The 21,450-nt window shown below is 39.2% G+C and overlaps 2 pseudogenes; one reads left to right on the top strand and one right to left on the bottom strand.

The window, feature by feature from the left end:
- Window positions 1–1,935: 1,935 nt before the first annotated feature.
- LOC116081001 lies at window positions 1,936–5,676 on the bottom strand (annotated as a pseudogene).
- An 11,014-nt stretch (window positions 5,677–16,690) lies between these two features.
- Window positions 16,691–17,077, top strand: LOC116080144 (annotated as a pseudogene).
- The last annotated feature ends 4,373 nt before the right edge of the window (window positions 17,078–21,450 follow it).

The following is a 21,450-nucleotide window of genomic DNA, read 5'->3' as shown; positions in this document are numbered from 1 at the left end:
ATTGGGGATAGTTCTACCTCAAGACCCAGATTACTACTCTTGGGCATATACCCAAAAGCTGCTCTACTGTATCACAAAGACACTTGTTCAACCATGTGCATAGAAGCTTTATTCATAATAGCCAGAAACCGAAAACAATGTAAATGTTCCTCAACCAAAGAATGGATAAATAAAATGTGATAATTTACACAATGAAATATTACTCCACAATTAAAAACAATGGTATCATGAAATTCACAGACAAATAGATGGAACTAGGAAAGATAATTTTGAGTGAGGTAATCCAGACCTAGAAAAACTAACACAGTATATACTTATTTGTAAGTGGATAGTATCCATAAACTACAGGATAACCATGCTACAATCCACAGACCCATAGAAGCTAAGTAACAAGGAAGGCCCTAGGGAGTATGCTTGAATGTCACTGAGAAGGGGAAATAAAATAGACATCAGGGGTGGAAAGAGAGAAGGGAGTAATAGGGTGGAAAAGGGGGTATGGTGGGGGAAGGGAATGGAAGGGGAAGGGGTAGGGAGGGTACAGGAGGGATTAAGTGTGCGGAGGATGGAGGGAGAGAGGACTAGGAGAGCTCTATCTTTTAGTAGCAGGTTGTTCTTGTTTGCTTTTTGGTTGCTGTGATAAAAACACCATGGCCAAAGGCAACTTGGTGAGGAAAGGGAAAGGCTTCCAGGTCACAATCCATGGAGAATGGCTGCTTCCTGGTTTGCTTCCTAGCTTTAGCTCAGCTAGCTTCCAGCTGAGGACCACCGTATAGGGATGGTACCACATCATCAGACTGGACCCTTCTGAACAATAAGCCATTAAAAAGTATCCTACAGGCATGTTCATAGATTAGTCTGATGGGGACAACCTTCTAATTCATACCTCCTTAGATAATCCTTGGCTGTGTTGATAGTTGAAGCTAACTAGGAGACAGGTTATGTTATTTGCTACTACTACTTCTTATTGTCATCATCATCATCATCACTAGTTTTCTGGTAATATAGGCAAAATTAAGGAGTTTTGTTTTAAATTTGAGTCTTTGATTCTTCTTATCTCATTCTATCTATGTCTTTTACATCCACAGAGTAAGTCACTGACAGGGGATGCTCTGGGGAAGTCATTTCTTATTCTGACTGATACTTCAGGAGAGTTCTTTATGACAGGGAGCTTATATTCACATTGATGTACCCTTGGACTGAATGATATTGAAGGAGAGATTCTATCTAAGGTAGTACAGGAGGCCAGTCTGAAAAGATGATGTAATCTGTTCACCTACCCATTCAAACATGATGATTAAAGTAGAGGAAAGATTAGAGGTAATTACTGTATTAACAGTTGCATAGGAAGGGAGGTTTTACTCTTCAAAAGTAATTGCTTTTGTCAGTTCTTCCAAAGCACACACACATAAAAATAGAACTTTTGAGGATATGTTATACTCTAGAGAAAGAACACAATCTCAAGTTTCAGTGAGAATGTAAGTGGAAAACCTCAGTGCCTGTCACATGCCTCTAGTATGAATCCTTAGAGTTACATGAAGCATTTTGGAGAACTACAGACAGTTGCAATACATGAAAAATTATATCACTGGATTCACATGACATGTGTTAGATTTAGGGCTACTGTTATTTGAAATGTCTTCAGTCTACATGTTACCATATTTCCCAACACACTCTTTTTTTTTAAACTGCATCTTCTTTATTTTGCATACTCGTCATTTCAGAACAAAAGAAAACAAACAAAAGAACCACAATACACAACACCCAACCCTGCTATTCTGTGGGAGGGGATCTTCCTGCCTTAAGGCACAAGGACAGGATAGGATAGAAAAGATTCTTGTTGACATGAGCAGGAAAGCCAGGTGGGTCAGAGCCATTCAAGGCTGCTGGGGGAGCCACAGGGATACTGTACAGAGAGCATGGGTTTCCCAGGAGCCATTAACCTACTTTTTCCATGCAAGAGGCATCCTCATCACCCTCCAGTGGGGGAATCTCATCTGGAGCAGCAGCACTGGGCTCTTCCGCAGTGACCTCATCTTCATCAATGTCCAGGCCTAGTTTAATCATGTGTTAGATGCAGTTGGAATGGGTTTGGGGATCCTCAAGTTAGAAACCAGGAGAGAATAGAGCCGTTTCAAACAGCAGCAACACCTTGACAGCTTTGTCGTTTTTGTCTGCCTCAGCCTTCTGCTGTGGGGTCTCCACAATGGGGTGGTCAGGGTTGAACTCTAGGTGTTTTCTTGCCCATCATGTAGCCCATTGTAGAATTGTTTTGCAGTGCCTGGGCTTTCCAGACATAGGTGCTTGTCAAAATGCAGCAGGGGGAAGACACAAGCCAATTGGAGATTCTCATTTTTTTAAATGTTCTTGTCCAAGGTCTCCTTCATGAGCTTTCAGAGATTCTCAAAGTTTGTCCTGCTCTCCTCCATTTTCTTCTTTTCTTCCTTATCCTCTGATAGCCGCAGGCTCTCCTTAGTCACCGAGACCAGGCTTTTCCCATCAAATTCTCTGAGCTTCTGCACATAGTACTCATCAATAGGCCCAGTCATATACACCAATTCAAAGCCCCATTTCTGCACACACTCCACCAAGGCAGAGTTGGCCACTTGCTCTTTGCTCTCACTACTGATATAGTAGATGGACTTCTGTGTCTCCTTCATGTGAGACTCATACTCTGGACAGGGAAGTCATCTCATCTCCAGACTGAGAGGTGTGATAAGCAAAGGAGCTCAGACAAGTGGCTACAGTTAGTGGAATCTTCATGGATTCCAAGTTTTAAATTCTTGGAGAATGCCTCATAAAACTTCTTGTAGTTCTCTTTGTTTTCAATCAACTCAGAGAAGAGCTCAAGGCACTTCTTCACAGTAGTTTTTGCGAATGACTTTCAGGATCTTGCTCTGCTGGAGCATTTCTCAGGAGATGTTCAGCAGAGGTCCTCAGAGTCAATCACACCACAGATAAAGGAGGTATTCAAGTACCAGCTCATCACAGCTGTCCATGGTGAACACACAACGGACATACAATTTGATGTTGTTCTTCTTGTTCTCACAAAGGTCAAAGGGACCTGCCGGGAAATGAAGAGCAATACCCTGAATTCCAACTGACCTTCTACAGAGAAGTGCTCTACTGCCAAGTGGTCTTCCCAATCATTGGTGAGGCTCTTATAGAATTTACCATATTCTTCTTGAGTGATGTCATCCGGATTTCTGGTCCAGATTGGCTTTGTCTTATTCAGCTCTTCTTGGTCAATGTACCTCTTGACCTTCCTTGTTTTCTTTTTCTTACCTTTGCTGCTGTCATCCTCTTCATTAAATCCCACATCTTCAATCTTAGGCTTCTGCTCATCCTCCTTATCTTCTTCCTCTTTCTTATTTTTCTCTTCCTCTGCCTCATGATCACTGATCTCCTCACATTCCTTCTCCAAGTAGAGGGTAATGGGATAGCCTACAAACTGTGAGTGTTTTTTTTTTTTTTTTTTTTTTTTTTTTTTTTTTTTACCACTTCCTTGATCCTTCTCTCCTCTAAGTTCTCTGCCTGGTCTTCTTTGAGGTGAAGGATCACTTTGGTATCCTGGCTAATGGGGTCACCATAGTCTGCATGGATGGTGAAGGATCCACCAGCAGAAAACTCCCAGACATTATTATTGTTGTGCTTTGTGATCACAACCCCTTTTTCTGACACTAGATAGGCCAAGTAGAATCCAACACCAAACTGCTCAATCATGGAGATGTCTGCACCAGCCTGGAGAGCCTCCATGAATGCCTTTGTACAAGACTTAGCAATGGTTCCCAAGTTCTTAATATGGTCAGCCTTGGTCATGACAATTCCTGTGTCTACCAAAGTCAGTGTGCACTCCTGAGTGTTGAGGATGATGTCAATTTTCACCTCTTTGATGCTGTCCAACTTGGAAGGGTTTATCAGGCTCTCATACCAAATTTTGTCCAGGGCATCAGAAGCATTAGAGATCAACTCCCAGAGGAAAATCTTCTTTGAATAGAATCCTACATCAGATAGAGGGCTAATATCCAATATGTACAAAGAACTCAAGAAGTTAGACTCCAGAGAACCAAATAATCCTCTTAAAAATGTGGTACAGAGATAAACAAAGAATTTTCAACTGAGCAATATTGAGTGTTCAAGAAGCACCTAGGGAAATGTTCAACATCCTTAGTCATCAGGGAAATGCACATCAAAACAATCCTGAGATTCAACCTCACACCACTCAGAATGGCTAAGATCAAAAACTCAGGTGACAGCAGATGCTGGTGAGGATGTGGAAAAAGAGGAATACTCCTCCATTGCTGGTGGGATTGCAAGCTAGTACAAGCACTCTGGAAATCAGTTTGGAGGTTCCTCAGAAAATTGGACACAGTACTACCTGAGGACCCAGCTATGCCACTCCTGAGCATATATACCCAGAAGATGCTCCACTATGTTCATAGCAGCCTTATTTATAATATTTATAATAGCCAGGAGCTGGAAGGAACCCAGATGTCCTTCAACAGAGGAATGGATGCAGAAAATGTGGTACATTTACACAATGGAGTACTACTCAGCTATTAAAAACAATGAAATTCATGAAATTCTTGTACAAATGGATAGAACTAGAAAATATCATCCTGAGTGAGGTAACCTAATTTCAAAAGAAAACACATGGTATGCACTCACTGCTAAGTGGATATTAGCCCAAAAGCTCAAATAACCAGGACACAATTTACAGACCACATGAAGCTCAATAAGAAGGAAGACCAAAGTGTGGGTGCTTCGGTCCTTCTTAGAAGGAGAACAAAATACTCACAGGAACAAATATAGAGATAAAGTGTAGAGCAGAGACTAGGGGAAGGGCCACCCAGAGACTGTCCCACCTGGGGATTCATCCTATATACAGTTACCAAGCCCAGACACTATTGTGGATGCCAAGAAGTGCATGCTGAAAGGAGCCTGATATGTCTGTCTCCTGAGAGGCCCTGCCAGAGCCTTACAAATACAGAGGTGGATGTTGGCAGCCAACCATTGAACTGAACATGGAGTCCCTTATAGAAGAGTTGGAGAAGGGACTGAAGGAGTTGAAGGGGTTTGCAACCCCATGGGAAGAACAACAATATCAACCAACCAGCTCCCCCAGAACTCCCAGGGACTAAGCCATCAACAAAAGAGTACACATGACTCCAGCTGCATATGTAGCAGAGGATGGCCTTGTCAGGCATCAATGGGAGGAGAGGTCCTTGGTTTTATGTAGGCTTGATAGATGCCCCAGTGTGGGGGAATCAAGGGCAGGGAGGTGGGAGTGGGTGGGTGGGTGGGTGGAAGAACACCCTCATGGAGGCAGGGGCAGGGAGGATGTGGTGGGGTGTTTCTGGGAGGGAGGGAAGCCAGGAAAGGAGATAACATTTGAGATGTAAATAAAGAAAATATCCAATTTTTAAAAAAGGTTAGAATAATTGGGTTAAAGCTTAATCATTATCATTTGGCTGTGAAATTATTCTATTGGCATCTTGTAAAGTGTATTATTATTGATACATAAATCTGATTGCCAAGGAAGAAAGAAAGGAAGGAAGAAAGAAAGAAAGAAAGAAAGAAAGGAAGAAAGAAAGTATTGATGATGAGGGACATGAGCTGGGCAATTTCTGCCTGATAGGTCTCCACCTCTTCTTCTCCTTGGGGCACTTCCTCAGGCATCTTTACAGGAAAGCCAAGTAAGTAGTAGTACAGTGCAGGGTGGGGAGCCTGGACCACGTCCAACTCACATGGCAATCCTAGGCTGCACAGGGGTGACTCAAGAGCCCAATACACTCTTTATAATGTTGCTAGAGTCTCGCTGATATACAACACTTGCTATGGCTTGGTGTGTTGAAGACTGGGTCAGTACTGAGGCAGAGGAGATGTAGGAGGGAACCTTCAAGTGATGAAGCTTAGAGGGAGGGCCTAAGATCTCTAAGATACCTACCTTTAGAAGAGATTAGGCTAAGTCTCACATAACACCTGAGCTGTTAGGTGACCAGTTCTTGAACTCTTATGATCCATCTATCCTTGAACTCTTAGACCCTGAGCTCTCATGAGAGCCAGTTGTTATAAGAATGAAAATGACCCAGGATTGCTTTTTGGCTGCTTCGTGAAGTGTTCTTTCTTTCTTATATGAACTCCTGATACTTGTCATAAAATCTTCACCAGAGTGAATCAAGTTGATTCTGACATATCACTCTAGACCCTCCAGAACTGTGAGCTAAATAAACTTTCCTTTACTATCTTAATCCACTCAGGCATTTTGTTACAACAATAAAAAGTAAACAAATGAAACCACTACATTAAGAAAACTTTATAGAATATACCAAATAAAATATAATGGCCATTGCTAATTCTTCAGATACCAAATTAGCAAACATTATGACATCATCTTCAAAGCAAGGACTTATATATTTGGCTAAGATTATATTCAATTTGGATTTAAGAAACTGAGTTAATTGGCAGATTGAGTCAATTTTCTTCTGCCAAAACTGTAAATCTCATTTTTTGCAACTTTTCTATATATAAGCATTAAATTTACACACTATGACTCCTCATTTCATTGAGACACTTTTACTTGTGAAGAATTGATTTGGCACATGAATAAGACATTTTCTGGGTGAGATTTCAGCATAAGTAAAATATCTTCAATGCACAATTTCCTCTTTTATAGCATGGAAAGAATTTAGTATACCAAAGTCTAAACAATATTGATACTGAAATTAAATAAAAAATGTAAGAAAAAAAATTAATGGAATGGATGATAACATGAAGGCAGATTTTCTCCCAACACCAGGAGAGTCACTTGTCATGTCAGGTTCTTTGTTGTTGGTACATTGACATTTTGTGCAAGGGTAAAATGAAGAAGGCATGGCTGAGGCAAACAGAGACAAAAGTGTTACAGACTAATTGCCAGTTGAAATAACCACTTGAAATGACCACTGGATTTCCATGGACTGTTTATGGATACAGTGTACAGCCTTGACTTAGAGTTTTAAGAAACTCCATAGTGTAGCATGTTCCTATCTTAATTTTGATCAATTAATTCAAAGCAAATTAGAGCTTCCAAGCCACACTGCCTTGTGTCTTCTCAGAGTCATTTTTTTTCTTCACAGTCTTCTCCCTGTTTATGAATCCATCCCTTTTGCAAAACAGCATTATGCTTAAAATCTACATTTAGTTACTGCTGCCAGTCGAGTTACCATGCTTGACAAAAATAAAAAGGGATGTTTCAGAAACTGATGTTTCGTGGCTTAGGCTGTCTTTAATATCTCACCGGAAGTTAATTAAAATGTGCTCTATTTCTTATAAAGTATATTTTATCTGTTTTCAGTTTAGTCCCTTAGTGACAGATGCCAGAAAATTCCTCAGTCCATGGTCTTAATTGAAAACTTGGATGGGCACTGAGACATTCCAAACTTTAAAGTGAGATGAAAAGGTTTAAGAGACCTAAATATCTTGATTTGCAAGAAATCTGAGGAATTTCAAGGTTTTCAACCTTAAAGCCATAAACAAGTGAGCTGGCAACGCCTCACTTATTTCCTTGCATTCTTGTGAAGCTCAGAGGGTGTGGCCTCGGCTAGAGTGCCAGCCAGCAGTAACTCGGGGTTATAGATACATGATCCCAGGATGTCCTCATTCTAAAAGCATGCGTATTGATAAATATCCTGATTCCTTCAGGGAACTGCAGCTTGCTTTGATCATAAAACTCAGGTCTGCAAGGTTCTTCCTGGTTAGCCAAGTGCTAAGGCTTCTGCCCTGCAGACGTAAGGCAAGGTGATGTTATCAGTGAGTGGGTGTGGATCCCCAGCCTTTCTTGGTGTACACCTTGGGTGTATGTTTTGATGTGGCCGCAGACCATATCAGCAGTTGCCATTTGAATACCAAGGCTAGTCTGGGCTTTGTCAAAGCAGAGTGGCCTTGGTATTGTAGCAATCTTCATACAGATGAGACCCCCAAAGTACAGCCAAGCTTCTGCAAACAGCTTTCTTTCTCCTTGTTTTCTCTCATGTAGTAATTGGTGCACTGTGAGTGAGAAGTATGTATCATAGAATAATAAAGCTGGAAATACTCTGGGGCTTTGAGTGGGAGGAAATTAGAAATCATCAGTTTATCTCCCACCCACACAGTGAGTGGTCTGCCAGTTAATAAAGGGAAAATCGTTGATATATCTTTAATAATTACTTCATTTGTTTACATTTCAAATGTTGTCCCCCTTCCTGGTCTCCCCTCCACAAATCCCCCACCGCATGCCCCTCCATTTTTGTCTCTAAGAGGGTGCTCCCCCACACCCATCTACTCATGCCTCACCTCTCTAGTATCCCCCTTCTTTGGGGTATCAAGCTTTCAAAGGACTAAGTGCCTCCCCTCCCATTGATGCCAGAAAAGGCAGTCCTCTACTACGTATGTTAGCAGGAGCCATGGACTGACTCATGTATACTCTCTGGTTTGTGGTTTAGTCCCTGGGAGCTCTGAGGGGACGGTGGTGGGTGGTGGGGTGGTAGGGTGGGGTGGGAGTGAGGTTTGATCCTGTTGTTCTTTCTATAGGGTTGCTATCCCCTTCAGCTCCTTCAGCCCTTCCCTAACTCTTCCATTGGGGTTCCCTGGGCTCAATCCAATGGTTGGCTGTGAGTCATGTCTTAGTCAGGTGCTGGCAGAGCCTCTCGGAGGATAGCCGGGCCAGGCTCCTATCTGCAAGCACATCGTGGCATCAGCAATATTGTTGGGGTTTGGTGTCTGAGGAGGGGATGGATCCCATGATGGGGTGGTCTCTGGATGCCCTTTCCTTCAGTCTCTGCTCCATTTTTGTCCCTGTATTTCCTTTAGACAGGAAGAGTACTGGGTTAAACATTTTAAGATGAGTGGGTGGTCCCATACCTCAACTGGAGTCTATGCTTGTCTACTGGAGGTGGTCTCTTCAGGTTCTACATCTCTGCTGTTGGGCATTTCTGCTAATGATAACCAAGCTCACAGCCAGAAGCTGGAAACAACCCAAATGTCCCTCAACAGAAGAATGGATACAGAAAATGTGGTACATTTACACAATGGAATACTACTTAGCTAGTAAAAATAAGGAATTCATGAATTTTGCAGGCAAATGTATGAAACTAGAAAAAAAATCATCCTAAGTGAGGTAACCCAGATCCAGTTACATACTCAGTGATAAGTGGATATTAGCCCAAAAGCTTAGAATACTCATAAATTAATTCACAGAACATATGAAGCTTAACAAGAAGGAAGACCAAAGTGTCTAAGCTTCAATCCCACTTAGAAGAGGGAACAAAATAATTACAAGCGACAGAATGAGGGAGGAATCTGGATGGGAGAAGGGAGGGGGAAGGAAAAACGGGGGTAGGATCAGGTATCTGAAGGGACAGGAGAATGAATAGAAATATGTAGCACTTTGGGGGAGGGTAAGGTAGGGGAGGGACAGGGATGGGAACCACTACAAAGTCCTAGATGCCAGGGATTCGAGAAGCTCCCAGGACCCAATGGAGATGACATTAGGCAAATCAGAATTTTGTCTTCGGTTGAAAATCCTGGCAGATAGATGAGGTGGAGCACAGAGATGGGAGGCTGGATCCTGGTCCATGTCTAAAGTCTAAGGAGAATCAACAGAAATCATGGAAGCAGGGAGTGTGGCTTTGAAGGAAGCAAAGTCTAAAAACCGATCCCAGGGAAATGGTTTCAATCAAAGGGTGGTCAAGCCAAGCATATTGCTTAAGAAAATCATAAAAATGGTTGTAGTATGATAACTGATTCCAGAATAAAAGTCATTTTGTGAACACTTGATTGGGATTTCTAAATTTAATCATTTTCATCTGCAACAACAAATGTCCAAACCACATAAGAAGCTCTGGGTTTGCATATTTTAACAGTTTTTTTCCTCTTTACTTTCTGTCTACCAATATGTTTCCTCTCTCATTTTGTGATGCATTATAACCATGTTTCCTACTCACGTTCCATTGACTTCTGGCACAAGGATGATCACAGCATCCAAGGGCAGGAGTTCTAGGCCCATTTTAGTGCCCGAATTTCCATAACTGCTTTTACAATTGTTCTTGGCCTTGGTCAGGTTTTCTTAGCTTTCTAAGTCTAGTTTTTTTTGTTGTTTGTTTATTTAATTTAACATGTAATAATGGGTTGGAAAGATATCTCAGCATTTAAGAGCTCTTAAAGCTCTTCTAGAGGGCTTGGGTTTGTTTCCAAACACCCATGATGAAAGACTCATAACTCTAGCTTTAGGGGACCTGATGCCTTTTTGTGGCCTCTGTGGGCAGCTGCACACACACACACACACACACAAACACACACACACACACACACACACACGAAAAAACACAAACCAAAGCAGAAGCATAATATGTATCAAGCACCTGCTACATGCTTTCTGCCATGCAGGACACAGGCACAATGGTGGCTGTTTTTATTACTTATATGTAAAACTATTCTGAAGATTAGGCTAAGTGGGTATAGGGAAGTGTTTAGTGAAATAAGATAATAGCTTTATGGGAATTACATAAAATCTAAGGCGTCAAAAATAGAACAAAGGTGCACAGTTTAAAATATCAGTTCAGTATATAAATTTTGCAGATATATTTCACATTATACTATATGGTTTCACTCTCAACCTTTAGAAAATTAAGTACTAAATTTTTGAAGTTTTTCCCCAAATAATTAATATCAATATGGTCACTATGGAATAAATTATGTGTTCTGTTCATTCAGTTGTAGCTTGGGAATTGTCTGAGCTGTGTATGGCTTATTTTGTTTTTCTGGATTCTGTATGTTTCTTTTTGTGTGTGCACACACTTGTATCTGTATCCCTCATACCTGAGTCTAATGAGGAAGACAGTTGGTTATGGGATAAGAGTTAAGAAGCATGTATAGATTTGAAATATGAATACAAATATTCTTACAAAATTATATCATCCATAGAAGAAAGTATTTTTATTACTTCTGGGTATATATTCAAAAGAATATTAATCAGAAGCACTGAGGGACAGCAGGCTAAGCATGCCCATTGCAGAATTATCCACAACAGCCAAGATGTAGAAACCTGAGTGTGTTGGCCAGTAAGTGGATAAAGAAGACATGTCACATACATTATAGCAATAGTGCTTAGCTTTAAGAAAATAAACAACTTTTACTTGTGACAACATGGGTGAAGCCGACGAGTATTATGCTAAGTAGATCAAGCTATTCCTATGAGAGATCATTAGTAGACAAATTCATAGAGCAAATGCTGCTGGTTATTGCTAGGAGTGGTGACGGGTATACACTGCTGTTGAATAACCACAAAATTTCAGCTCTGCTAGGTGAAAACTTTCTAGAGATCTGCTGTGCATCACAATGCCCAGAGCCAACCACAGCACTGAACATTGTGTTTCTACCACAAAACAAATAAAAGCCATAGAACAATGGAAAGAAGCAAAGGAAGCTTTGGGAGGTATTAGATCGACATACCTAATATGGTTATTGTGGTGATGCTAGCAAGAAAGTCTTACAAAATTGTGCACACTAAATGTGTATGTCCTTATATACCAACCATGCTTCAATAAAGCTGTTATAAAAAACCAAAAGCCTTACGTTCCTGTAATCTGTGTCTGTCATTCAGTCTGTGAGGGTTATTTCTATCTGAGATGTACAGCAGCAGCAGCACAATCCCCAACACATGTCACCTTTTCGTGCTGCTTGGAGATAAGAACTCTCGTGCTGACACACGTCTCTGCCACTTTCTTTGCTTGCTCAATGGACAAGTTCAGACTGAGAAGGTGAAAGTCTAGCAATAAGTATCAAAACGGAGAGAAGGCTATTTGTCTAGCCACCCACACTACCTGAATGCTCTCTTGGAATCTGCTGTGTGTGTAAGATGCTATCTGCTCCATTCATGTAACTTTGGCCTTTCTCAAAACCAAATATTATACTATAAGGAAAGGATAAAAATGAAAATACTGTTCTCTCAAGTATTATCAGATTTTTGTGTTTCCAAAAAGTATGAGGCTAGTTTTAAAGCCTGTACACTGTCCCACATCAGGCATCTGATAGCCCATGGGTTTGGCTTTGAAGACTCATGGAAGATGGGAGATTTTATTTGTAAGAAGTTTAAGGGTAGGAAAGAACTATAGGAACGAGTAATTTACTTTCTCTCTTAATGTATATTTTACATTATTTTTATTGCTTAATACCTTCTCTAGTTTCTCTTGAATGGACGTAAGCACCTGCTAGTGTTGCTTGTGACCTGAGATGTGAGCACACAAGGGTTTTTACTGTGTATTGTACTTGGCCAGCCAGTGGTATTTGGTCCATAGGGCCATCTTCAGATGGAAATTGCTCTCTCTAGTTTTCATGACAGCACTGTGGTGCTCCTTCACTAAGGTTCCCACCCATATTTATCCTCAGGACCCTTCTTTTTCACTTGGTGTTTCTTCATCATTCCCTTTTCTCGTGAGTCCCACTTTTTATCTTGATTGTTTTTCAATTTCCAGGGCATTTTCACTACTTTATAAATATCACATGTACACTGATGGATGCATTTCATTTTCCAGATCTGCCTACCTGCCTGCCTGGATGGCTAAGGCATATTTTTATAGACATTCTAAATTTGAAGGGTCTGACACACGTATCTCCCACTACAAACCTTAGACTTGCTTCTATTCCTGTGCTTTTCTCCCATAGTACCATGCTGTGATGGAATTTACAATAACCTTTACAAATCTAGGCTGTGAAAGAATCTCTTCCCAGGAGTACCCTCATATGTCCTTTCCATTGTTAGCTCTCGTGCATCCTATCTAGCACGGGAACTGTGATGCTATCCTACATGTTCTGGTGGGTTGACTTGGTAATAGCTCTTTCTAAACAGACCCTTGTAGATTTTAATATTGCCTAGAGCAATATAATATTTGAATAATTATTAACTGAAAGATCATTCCCTCTACCCCACTGTCTTCCAGGAACACAATGAAGACATATCTGTTTTCATTTGGCAGTTTTTCCTTGGCAACAAGCAATGTCCCTAGCACATGGAATGATCTTGTCAGATTTTTAATTTTGACTGAGTGACTTCTTTGTTATCTTTCAATAACCTGCAATTTCAGTTGCAATGCATTTTTGCTTCTTTTAATAAAGTGCCTTTCAAATATGGTCTTTTATCATGATCCTCATTTGGTTTTGCTTAGAAGAGCACCTCAAAGCCTTGCCAACCACAAGTCCAGCTCTACTCAACCAATCATTAGTGCTATTGTGTTCTAGACAAATGAAGTAGATGTCCTTTCTTGCTCCAGAATCATTGCAGTCTTTATAGTTAGTGCTAATTTTTACACTATTCCAACCTTTCAGACTATAGGACCATTGACTGGCAGGTTCCTACCTGTGCTGTGGCTGCTATGACACATGATGAGTGGTCATGTGAAAAGGGCATGATCACTTCCTCTGATTTTGGACTCTGCCTTCTCAGCTAAGAAAATTCTGGTTTAGCACATTCTCATGTTCATTTCAAAGCATTTTTTCATCATCACTAGTCCCAGTGTGTGACATCATCTTTCCAGAACTGTTACAACTGTGGGCATAAAGAGATTTGTGACGTATATCTTCATACTGTGTTGATCTTATCCTTTGGTCAAAACATAAAATGACCCATTTTATTGCTTCTCCACATTATGTTAGTGATTGAGTGCACTTCTGGGTTAATTTTAAAGATATTATTTTAATCTTTAAGTAAGCGTGTCTATGTGTATGCATGTACATGTGTATGTGCATATGCACATGTATGAGAACAGTACCCCCAGAGGCCAGGAGAAGGCATTGATTCCCTGAAGCTGTCATTACAGGCAGTTATAAGCCACCTGATATGGGTACTGGGAATCAAATTGGGGTCCTCTGAAAGAGCAGTGTGCATACTTTTAATCAATGACCCATCCTTTCAACCTCTGGTTTCATTTTAAATACACTTTCCCATTCACGGGGAATTTATCTTTGAGTGGCTGAGTTGGAAGACATCTTGAGTATCCATTCTCCACATTCCAAGTCAAGTCTTCTTATTACTCCTTGCCTTCCTTCCTGGTCTGAGATTGACACTGAAGGTCTCATTTGAAGACTGAGGCTATGGAGGTCAACTTACCTTTCTACCTCTTCTGAGCAACATGTTCTTGTGGGACTTACTAGAGCCCCAACCAAAGCTAGAATTCTAGTACTTTTCTTAGCCAACAAAACTGGGCAATAAACAGTCTAAATAGAAAAAAACTATCTTAAAATTAATGTGCTGATGACAAGTGATTAGCTACTATGTTCCTAAAAACAAGTTGTTTATTAGTATTGGAAATCTGGGGCCTGAGAAAATGGCCCAGTAAAGGAAATGTTTGCTGCTGACATATGAGGACCAAGATTCCCAACCTTAGCACCTACATAAAAGCCAGGTGTGGGTGTGTATCAATAATCCTAATGATGAGGAGACAGAGGTTGACGGATCCAAGGGGTTCCCTAGCCAACTAGCCAAGGTGAAAGAGTGACTACTAGGCTCACTGTGAGTCCATAGACTGTGAATAGTTCACATTTAAAATCGATCCCAGTAAGAACTCCTTCTCCATGTCACACTTATTCATTGTCCATGATAGATTGGTTATCTGTATTTTCTAGTAACCAGAGGCCATACTTGTCTTTGAAAGAGTTTTTGATATCCTAAATGACCTTAAAGATCCAGTCTAGGTTCTGCCATCCCTAAGTCTCATTTTCTCCTTTGTTTACATATACTTCCTGCATTACATAGTTTAAACAGTCCTGTTCTTGAATTGTTGGTATCATTTGAGCAATTCTACTGCAGTAGAAATCTACTCTGGTATAATCCATTCAATAAAACAAAACAAAATGGTCTTTTACTTTATTATCATAACAACCACATATCAATTGCACATGTTAGTAGGATTTCCTGTGATACATCTATGCATGCACTGAACATCAGTCATATCCCCCTGCCCACCTGTTCTTTTACATTTCTCTTTTATTTTTCTATGTCAAGGATTTAATTTTGGTCTTTATGAATACTAGGCAAAGGTCTACCCATGAACTGTAGTTCTAGCTTTTCTATTTTTGGCTTCTACCTCTTCATCCAAAGCCTCTCTAAGTTCCTACAAGCCTCTCTTAATTTCATCCTGTCCCTCTTCTCTTCCTTGTGTTTAATGACTACTCTGTTGTCCCATAGAGCTGTAAGGTTGATTTATGAGTTTTCCTAAGAGTGAGGACATATAACACTTATTCTTCTGTCTGGCTTGCTTCAACAAATATAATGGTCTCTAATTCTCTCCATGTTGAAAATGGCAAAACATCATTCCTTTTTTATGGCTGAGTAACATACCAGCATCAGACATTTACCATATTAAAAATATAGTGAATCCCCTAAAGGATATTGAGATTGATCCCACATTTTGGCTATTGCAAGAAGTATTGCAATAACCATTGGAGTGAAAATATCTTTTTGGTATGAAGATAAGAATTCATTTCTTTTGGATATTTTATAGTGGAGTTATTAGATAGTATGGTAGGTTTTTTTTTTCTGTTTCTTGGAATAGTCTTTCTACTGTTTTCTACAATGACTTTCCTGATTTACATCCCCTCTCATGGGCTAAAGTGTCCTCTATTCTAGCATCTCTTATCTCTTACCTTCCTGCCAGTAACCATTTTGTCTGGGATGAGAGGATATCTTGTTTAGTTTTGACTTCAAGTACAAGTGAGATAGAGTGGTTTTCCATGTTTGGTTGTCTGTATGTCTTCTTTTAAGCAGTGTGTCCTTTGGCCCACTGTTAATTGTCAGCTTTTTGGAGTTTGTCTTCCAAGTACTTCTACACTCCGGATGTCAGCCCACGTCTGTGTAGGCCCTTGGCATGTTTCCTCTATATTGCTTGCGCTAGATTGCTAGATTCCTATTTAACATTTATGTTTTTGAGTTGGTTTTTGTGCATTATGAGAGAAAGTGATCTAGCTTGATTTTTCTGTATTTTAATATTCAGATTTCCCAGCACTATTTATTGAACAGATTGTCATTTCACCACTGTGTGTTATTGAAATCTTAAAACAAGGCATTCTAGCATACTACAAACAGAGTCGAAAATAGAGTTTGGAGCCAAGACTCATGTACTTTCTCTTGGTGCTTGATACGTTTCTCTATGTATGTATACTATGAATTTTAGTCAAAATGGTCATGAGATGAAATAGTCTCAAATGTTTAAGTCAAGACCTTTATTGAGATGTTAAAGATTTTAGTCTCATTCAGCTGAAGATGAGCTCTGCTTGAGTATACGTTTCCATCTCTGAGAAAACCCATGGGCATTGATATTCTGCAGTGTTTCTGGGTGTAAGTTTCATCTAATATCATCATACAATTCTCTATACTACAATGAACATGAACAATGTAATTATGTAATTCTATTTTCATCCAGATTTCATAAAACTTATGGTTATTTAAAATATTTTGCTATACTTTAGTTGTAAATTCTCATACTTTTGAATTCTCATATCCCAGATTTGTTACACAGATATTTCAATGGGGATAGCTACTTCCATAAATAATCTTCCTCTGCTCTGGGTTTTATTTAGCCCATCGCTGAAATCACAGCCATAAGAAGTGAACAAGCAATAACTCTGTGTATTTAGATTTCCCACCATCTTTCTGCCATCTTCCTGAGCCATCATCCTGGTACTCATGAATGTCCTGGTAGATGTTCTCAAGAGCATCAGCAATGCTCAGAAGAGAGGCAAATGATGGGTCCTCATCAGACCGTGTTCTAAAGTCATCGTTCGGTTTCTAAATATGATGATGAAGCATGGTTTCATTGGTGAATTTGAGATCATTGATGATCACAGATCTGGGAAAATAATTGTTAACCTCACAGGCAGGTTGAAATAGTGTGGAGTGATCAGCCCTAGATTTGATGTGCAACTCAAAGAGCTAGAAAAATGGTAGAACAATCTACTCCCATCATGTCAGTTTGGTTTCATTGTGCTGACAACCTCAGCTGGCATCATGGACCATGAAGAAGCAAGACAACAATATACAGGAGGGAAAATACTGGAATTCTTCTTTTAGAGATGTGAAGCATAAATAAAAAGCCTCCGTGGACTGTGAAAAAAAAAAGAAGTGAACAAACTAACTCTTCTAGCATGGAAACATGAAACCTTATTTGTGATAATGGGATTTGACTTGTCTTCTTTCTTTCACTTTTAATAACATCATAGTGCTGATGCATCTGAATGTAATTAGCATGGGCAGTCTTAAGAAATGCTTTACTGTACCAGAAAATGTGGATTAGAATGTAAGTTATTGTTTTTTCCAGACACTGACTTTGGGGCTAGGCCAAATGGATTTCTGGTTCTTAGACTGATAATCAATGCGACTGTGGGTGTGTGTTGCCAGACTAAATCTACAAGTAGATTTTTCTCTTCTTAGTGACAATAACATTTTCTTCAATGGTGTCAGCAGGAAAGAAAGAGTTATTTTTTGGAGATGGGTGGAAGGCAACAGCTGTAAGTCAGCAAATGAATAAATTCCTTTCTCCTTAACTTTTTCCCTCCTCAGCTTCATTCCTTCTTGTGGAAGTGGGGGTAGAGGGAATTCATTTCTCTTGCATGTAGATAATGGAAAGCTGAGACTTATGATCAATGGTTCATTTCCTACTCATGAATTATTCATGTAAAGTGGAAAGGCAAGAGATAGATAATATGAAGATTAATCTCCAAAGAAATACTCAATAAAAGATTTGCTGGACTCTTCTTAACAAATGTACAATAATCAAATTGCGTTTGATACAAACTGAATTCTAGTTGTCCAGACATGAGAAACTCATGAGCAGTATCTTTAACATCAGTGTAGTTGATTAGAGCAGGGCCTTATATGGCTGACCCAGGTGTGGGATCTTCAGAGACTCAGGAAACCTCTGAGATGAGCAGGTGATAGTCTGTGGCTTCCTCTGGCTTACACCCTCCTTTGTGAGGAGTGGGCCTTTTTTCCCTCTAATTTTCTGGCTTAGATAAGAGATGTGGCTGATGTTTTTAGATTGAAAGTTAAATCTTGAATTATTGAATCTATTTCAAATTCAGGAAACTGTGCATTTTGAGTAAATTGCTAATCTCTGGAGATTTTAGAGAGATTTTAGAGATTTTGCTTAACTGGACTCCCATTGACTCCTAGATTCTATTTAACATAGCACTAGCATTGCCTTGTAGTTATTATTGCCATCTGTGTTTTTGAATGTATTTAATTTTATTTGTAAAAACAAATACTCCGTTGTCTGTCATTTTTGTGTAGGTTCTTTTGCTTTTTAGACTTTGGTAACTTTAAAAAACTGTTTACACATATGCACACTGTGTCATGTGGCTTTGTCTTAGAGAATGGGAATGAAAGATGGGGAAAAGAGACAAAAAGGGAGAAAAAAAGGAGTGTAAAAAATAAGAGAGAAAATAAGAGAAACCAAACAAAAGGTAGGTAGATATAAGCAGTGATAATGCCTCAAAATTAAGTGAAATAAAAATTAATGCATGTTTATAGTTCATAATTACACTTTGAGTTTTAACTTACTGAATAATACAGTCTATTGTGTTTATAAAATAGGCATATTAATAGCATTATAAGTATTCTTGATCAACTAAAAATTTGATACACACACACATGTATATATGCCACACACACACACACACACACACACACACACACACACACACACACAGTGCTAATGTATGGTTCGAGAATCAGAAATAATGCTAACTCAGCTAGGGCTAAGTACAACTTTGGAATCTTGGAGACTGGGAACACACCCTCTATAGACATACTAGGCCTGGGTGCAGAGTTTCAGAAATCTGTGGGAGATGCACAGGGATTTGAAAAGTCCTGTGTCTGGGATGGGATTGGTAACATGGGGAGTATTACCTGTAAGGGGCTTAGCTTCACTCCGTGCTTAGGTGGCCATGGCATTAGTCATCATAGGAGGCCTTGTATTTTATTGACCATTTGAGTTTAGGTGGGATTGCTTGTATGAGCATGGGATGGTGATTATTTACAAAGTTATATGTAACTTACTAGTGACTACACCACCGAAGAAAACTATAGCTATTCCCCTGGCAACCACTAACTGTCAATAGTTTTTCAGAGAGTGGTGAGCTTTCATGAACCTCCACTGGATCCACGAGGGAAGGCTGATAGATCCAGTTCTGTGAAGGTATCCAGGGCTGCTATGTATTCATGGGTAAAATGACCATGCCACGCCCAGGTGATAGCATTTCCTAGCATTTCTGCCTGGTTTCTAGTGCTTACATTCTTCCTGCCTCATCTTCTGAATGTTCCTTGGGCACTGGAGGGATGATGAAAGTGTCCTGTCATAGATTCCTGTTTGGGGTTAGCCCTCACCATGCCCACAGCTTCCCACATCCCCTTTCTAATCCCCACCTAGACTTTTCTATCATAGTATTCTTTCCTCTTTTTGTATCTCCCCTTTAAGGTCTTCTACCTTATGTCCCAGTTTTTGCTTCCTGGACTCTTTAGGCACTCCAACTCAAATATAGAAATCTAAGAGCTTATATATTAGAGAAAAAATACAGCATTTGTCTTTCTAGGTCTGGGTTACCTGGCTCAGTAAAATACTCTTCCAGTTCTGTGATTCTCCTGATATTTTCATTTCATTTCTCTTCAGTGATGAATAAATTCCATTACATATTATTTTAAATCCACATTAACTGCTTCAATAATTAATTACTATAATGAATTCCATTAATTATAAAATTAATATATATTATATTTTTATTACTTGCTTATTATTTGATGGGCATCTATCTTGACTCCACTTCCCAGCTATTGTGGTTAAAGTCATCAAAGACACGGATATACAAGTACTTCTCTTGCAAGGTATGAAATTCTGTGGAGTATACACATAGGAGTGTTATAACATGGTCATTGGTAGTTCTAATTTTAGCTTTGTGAGAAACCTCCATACTGATTTCTGTTGTGGCTGGACCAGTTTTTTATATTCTCACCAACAATGCATAGCAGTTCCTTTTTCCCATATCCTCACAAGACTGCCTGCCTTCCTTCCTGTCCCATGTAAACAGCACATTTATTGGCTTCAGGGTACAGCATATAAGTATCTGAGGGCCTCATCTCAGCCTCCCATATGGAAAGCAGTGTAATATCCCATAGGTTGTAATGGGATATTATAATATTCCAAGGTTACAGTCTCTCATGAGTGTCCCAGTTCATATCAACCTTCTTTCTTCCTATTCTATATCTTTATGGTTTTGCTAACTCTCCCATGGTTGCAAGATGACTCTCATGGCAAGCAGCACATCATTTGCCTTTAACAAGCTAAAAGATAAACATGAAGTCACATCTATTTTGTTTTCCTCCACTAAGTGACACCCTGACCAAGCCCTCTAGGCAGCACTAGCTATAGGGGACTTTGTGCTGTAGGAGAGAACATGAGTCCACATATTTCACACATTACTATTTCTTTTTTTCTTAAAACTTTTTTATTATTTAAATATATTTTATACATCAAACATAATAATATTAAGTATTTTGAGAATCAAATAATACATAAAAATTTGTTAAACTTTTATATTCACATCCTTTCATCCCCTAAAAATATCATTGATGACCATTTAGTACTATCTATAACTGATGATCCTATGCCTAATTTTTTTTAACCTATCATTTTTTTGTTTTGTCATATTCTTTAAAATTTATAAAATATTGTAACAATAAAAATGAGTGTTATAAAAATTGTTTGATACAAAATAACAATCAATTGAACAGTCTTATGTAGATGCTTGTCTATAGCAATACTGAAAATACATACATTTGTCTCTATAAATTTGAAATAACTTCAAATATGTTAACTGTATATTTTAAAATAATACATACCTATTAGTATTTTTTAAGTGAACATAAATAGATAAAGTATTTTTGTTTCTTTGTTTTGTTTTTAGTATAGCTTAAAATTTTGGCTCTTACTATAGTACAAGCCTAAAATAAGAACAATTTTTAGACGTTGGAGTTCATTGTAATAAGGCTGTACTTCAATGATCCTCACATCACCAAAAGATTTTACTTCCATCATAGCTAAGCTGACAGTTGACAGTTCTGCTGCACCAAGGAATGAATTGTAGGAGTGATTTTTGGATACAGATTTCCTGCTATGGTTAAAGCTATTTGATTTGAGTGATTGTCATCATTCTCAGTCCACAGAGAACAGGTTACATTCATTTAAGAAATAGTATGTGTTTTAAGATGGTCTATCCATGAAGTCAGTCCCCAAATGTTTCAATGAACAATGGTTCTGCTTGGAAGGTGGCACAGACATTAGGTGAGGGTAAGAATCTGGTTCATTGGCTGTGGTTATTTTGAAATGCATTCATCTCAGAGAAAGAGTAACTTATAAAGTCATCTTCAAACAGGTTCTGTGCCCCAGTATA

The sequence above is a fragment of the Mastomys coucha genome, unplaced genomic scaffold (assembly GCF_008632895.1).
Source record: "Mastomys coucha isolate ucsf_1 unplaced genomic scaffold, UCSF_Mcou_1 pScaffold6, whole genome shotgun sequence".
NCBI lineage: Eukaryota > Metazoa > Chordata > Mammalia > Rodentia > Muridae > Mastomys > Mastomys coucha.
This window is presented reverse-complemented; position numbering and strand designations above follow the sequence as displayed.